The sequence below is a fragment of the Argentina anserina genome, chromosome 6 (genome assembly GCF_933775445.1).
Source record: "Argentina anserina chromosome 6, drPotAnse1.1, whole genome shotgun sequence".
Taxonomy (NCBI): Eukaryota; Viridiplantae; Streptophyta; class Magnoliopsida; order Rosales; family Rosaceae; genus Argentina; species Argentina anserina.
In genome coordinates, this window is record NC_065877.1 from 26,617,164 (window position 1) to 26,621,729 (window position 4,566).

Genomic DNA, 4,566 nt, shown 5'->3' on the forward strand with positions numbered 1-4,566 from the left:
GTTTAAGACCATACAAAGACTTTCTCAATCTGCATACAAAGTTATCTGCAGAAGCTGCCACATATCCAGGAGGAAGATTCATATACACTTCCTCTGTAAGTTCTCCATGAAGGAATGCATTCTTAACATCAAACTGTTTAAGTGACCAGTTTAAGGTAGTAGCAAAAGAGAGCAATACCCGAATAGTGTTCATCTTTGCAACAGGTGCAAATGTCTCATCATAGTCTATGCCATATGTCTGGGTGAACCCTTTTGCTACTAGGCGTGCTTTATACTAGCTCACTGACCCATTTGGATTATGCTTCACTGTAAACACCCAACGACATCCCACTGCCTTCTTGCCATGTGGTGGAGATACAAGTTCCCAAGTATTATTCTTTTGTAATGCTTCCATCTCTTACTCCATCGCTTTCCTCCATTTTGGATCTCCCAATGCATCATGCACTTTGTTAGGTATTGATACAACAGAAATCTGATTCACAAATGATTCATATGACTTAGACAATCTTTTGGTAGACATAAAATTTGTCACATGACACTTAGCTTTAGCCTAAAGGGTAGGTTCATATTTTTTTATTGGCTGACCCCGAGTAGACCTATTTGGCAAGACATATTATCTACTATTAGCTTCACTAGTATTAGCCCTAATAGAATGACTAACCTCAAATGAGTGATCTTCTGTACCAAGGAAACGTTGGTCAGGGGTATAAGCAACAATAGGGGAGGCATGAGGGGCAGTTGTGCTGTCAGCTCCCGGTACCTAAATCTCTGGAGTGACTATACCAGAATCATCTGGTGGTGCATGTGTAGCTGATAAATCATTAATCTCAATCGAACATGACACCATATCTCCTGGCTGACTTGTCTCCCCCTCTCCATGATACAGCTCTTCAAAATATGAATTCTCCCCCTGAAGAGCAGTATCAGAAGACGTGAAATAGCTCATGTCCTCAAAGAAAGTAACATCCATAGTGACATAATACTTTCTGGTAGGTGGATGATAGCATATGTACCCTTTCTGATGTCCATTGTATCCAAAAAACATACATTTAACTGCTTGGGCATCCAACTTAGACCGCTGATGTTTTGGAAGATGGACAAAAACAACACAACCGAAAACACGGGCGGGAAGATTATGAAAAGAGGGTAAGGAAACATGGGATGCAAGCACCTCATTGGAACTTTGCCTTCAAGGACACGGGATGAAAGACGATTAATGAGGTGGGCAGAAGTTAGGACAGCATCACTCCAAAGGTATTTAGGCATATGGGCACTAAAGAGAATACACCGGGCCATATCAAGTAAATGACGATATTTTCTTTCGGAAACTCCATTCTGCTCAGGTGTGTAAGGACACGTTGTTTGATGAATAATTTCGTGTGCGATAAAGAATTCCTGAACGACATGATTCACATATTCCCTCCCATTATCAAAACGAAGAATTTTAATTGTGACATTATATTGTGTTTGGACAGTGGTATAGAAGGCTTGAAAAGCCGGAAAAACCTCATTTTTGGTTTTCAGAAGAACAATCCACGAAAGACGTGTGCAATCATCAATAAATGACACATAATATTACATTTCCGATATAGTAGACTCTTTGGAGGGTCCCCAAACATCAGAATGAATTAATTCAAAATGAAGAGTAGGTTTATTAGAAGTACTAGAGGAATAAGTAGATCGATGACTATTGCCCAAAACACATGTTTGACAACGAAAAACTGACTCATCCACACCAAGAAACAAAGTAGGCATGGATTTTTTCATAACACTAAAAGATGGATGCCCCAAGCGACGATGTCATAACCAAACTTCACTTAGCTTATCAGAAGTGGAGAGTAAAGCGATCCGGGACGGTGCCCCTGGTTTCTTTCCCGCATATGTCTGATCCAAATGAAACAACCGGCCCCATAGATACCCCCGACCAATTATCTCCCCGGTGAGAAGATCCTGAAATATCACATATATGGGAAAAAATGTCACAGAGCACTAAGCTTCAGTGTTTATTTGTGGGACAAATATCAAATGATGAGATAAAGCAGGTACATATAGCACATTGTGAAGCTCTATTGTGGGAGTAATACGAACGGACTATTTCCTTAATACGGGGAAGGCATCACCATTAGTATTAGTAACATATGGTACTGGTGGAGGAGATAATATAGTAAAATAAGATTTGTCATAAGTCATATGATCGGATGCACCAGAATCAATAATCAATGTATTAAAACCAACAAAGTGAGAAATATGTAAAGCCATACCAATCTTACCACGACCAGCTATTGATGTTGTAGGTGTTGCTCCTCCTCCTGTATGATGATCATGTCCAACCACACCATAGATATCTGGTTCCTGGACCAGTTGAATAGCTGTTTTCGCCTTAGAACGATAATTAGGCCTCTGGGGTCTAAGGTGTGGATATAACTTCCAACAGGTTGCATGAGCATGGTTTGTATCATGGCAATAAGAGCAAGGAGGGCGGGGCTAATTCCCGAAGCCTGGTGGTGGTCCTCACTTATGAAGTGGAGCTGAAGTTGCTTGCTGAAGGAATGGTGTTGGAGATTTAGCCTGAACAGTAAGGCTAGAAACTTCAACTTGTGTCTTATGAAGACTCTCCTGCTGGGACTCATCCTTACGGATAAATGTAAAAGCTGTGATTAGGCTAGGGGGTTCGATCTTTCTGAGCAGCTCTCCTTTCACACTATTATGCTTTGTATCAAGACCTTTCAAGAAATTGTGAACTCGCTCAAGCTCCTTCTCTTTTTGGTACCAAACAATATCCTCTTGATACTTGATCATGCAAGGACGTTTCACATCAATCTCATCCCAAATATTCTTCAGCTTGGTGAAATATTACGCCACTGGTTACCCATCCTGGTGCATTGCAAAAGCTGTGCACATTAACTCATGAACCTGTATAAAATCAGAGTCATTAGTAAATAGGACTTCCAATGTATTCCATATTGCATGTGCGGTATCACATTCTGCCACTAGGTTAAGTATCTCTTCAGTAATGGCTTTGAACAAGACATACATTACAAGGCCATATCATCATCCCATTTAGTGTAGGCAACAACATCATCTTCATTGGGAGCCTTAGTTACTCCTGTTACATGCCCTATCTTGTGCATTCCTCGGAGATGGGCTGTCATAATTCTCTTCCATGTACGGAAATTGGCCCCATTGAGTTTGGCTCCCCCAAAAGAACTATTGTCAGAATTCTTGACATATACTTCAAATTTCTGAACATCATTGACCTGAGAACTCTCTTCTTCGTCTCCATAACCCATTGTAAATCAAATCAAATCACAAATCAGCAATAATACAGCGGAAACAAAAAAACTGATAGGAACCTGTCTCGGGTACATAAGCACTGTCGGTGAAAAAGCACTAACAAGGCAGCAGAAAAAAAGGGTCGGGCCGGATCTCGGGTTGGATCGCGGGTCGGGTTCGGGGTTGATAAAATCTCTTTTTTCGGGTTTACACAACTGGTAGGTCGGACCACCGAGTCTTGCTGCTGCGTCGGCGAGGAGGCGACGACGGGGCTGAGGTCGGATCACCGGGTCTCGGGTCGTCGTTGCTGCTGCGTCGGCGAGGAGGCGACGACGGGGAGCGTCAGAGATCGACCGAGCGGGAGAAGCACGTCGTCGTCGAGTTAGCAAGGCGTCGCCGATCTGATTGACTGGACGCAGCGTCGGGGTGCATGGGTACGCCGATCCGGGTGATTGGAAGCGGCGTCGGAGAGCAGAGGGGACGGCGGAGGGTAGTGTTGCTGCTTATCCAGACGTCTGGCAAAAACACCTACGCTAAACGGGAAAAAAATGGTGGAGCAAATTTGCAACCAACCAAGTAAGTAGGCTCTGATACCAACTTGAATATTGAGATTTGTATTAATCTGTTGAGTGAATTGATAAAAGGCTAAGCTATCTATTTATAGGAAAGATTGGAGAATATTGCACTGTTGTTAGCACTAATTCTAATGATTAAGCCTAGTTGTTAACACCACCATGAGTAACATGATCATGCTTTACCATCTCTTCCAACACAGCTATTCCAGCTCACGCTAACAGTTGGTTCGTTTTCTTGAAGCGTCGAATCAAAGCAATAAGACATCATGATTGTTGTAATTCTCAATTCGGAAATCGGTAACGAAACTTATTGCCGTGAGTTTCGCACAGAACTTGTGAAAGCAAATAAATGGATCACTGGCCAAGTTCGGGGCTGTTCGGATACCGACTCGATTCTAAAGCAATGAGCTATCAGTATCAATTTGTATTTGGGGGGGGGGTGGGTTTCAAGAGTAACTTCATTAAAGTAAAAAAAAAGAATTATATAACTAATTAATTATGAGCGTTGAGAAACACTCTCCCCCTCGTAATCTATATATAGACCAAAGTTTAAGACAACTTATATAACGTCTCTGTTTTCCGATTTGAGCACCGAGACTTAAAAAACTTACGCCTTATGTTACGTTTTTCACGTCTTTTACGCATTTTATTACGCCTTAAAAAATAATATTTTTAAATATCCTTTTATATTTATTTATATAATGTGTTTAATTTGATG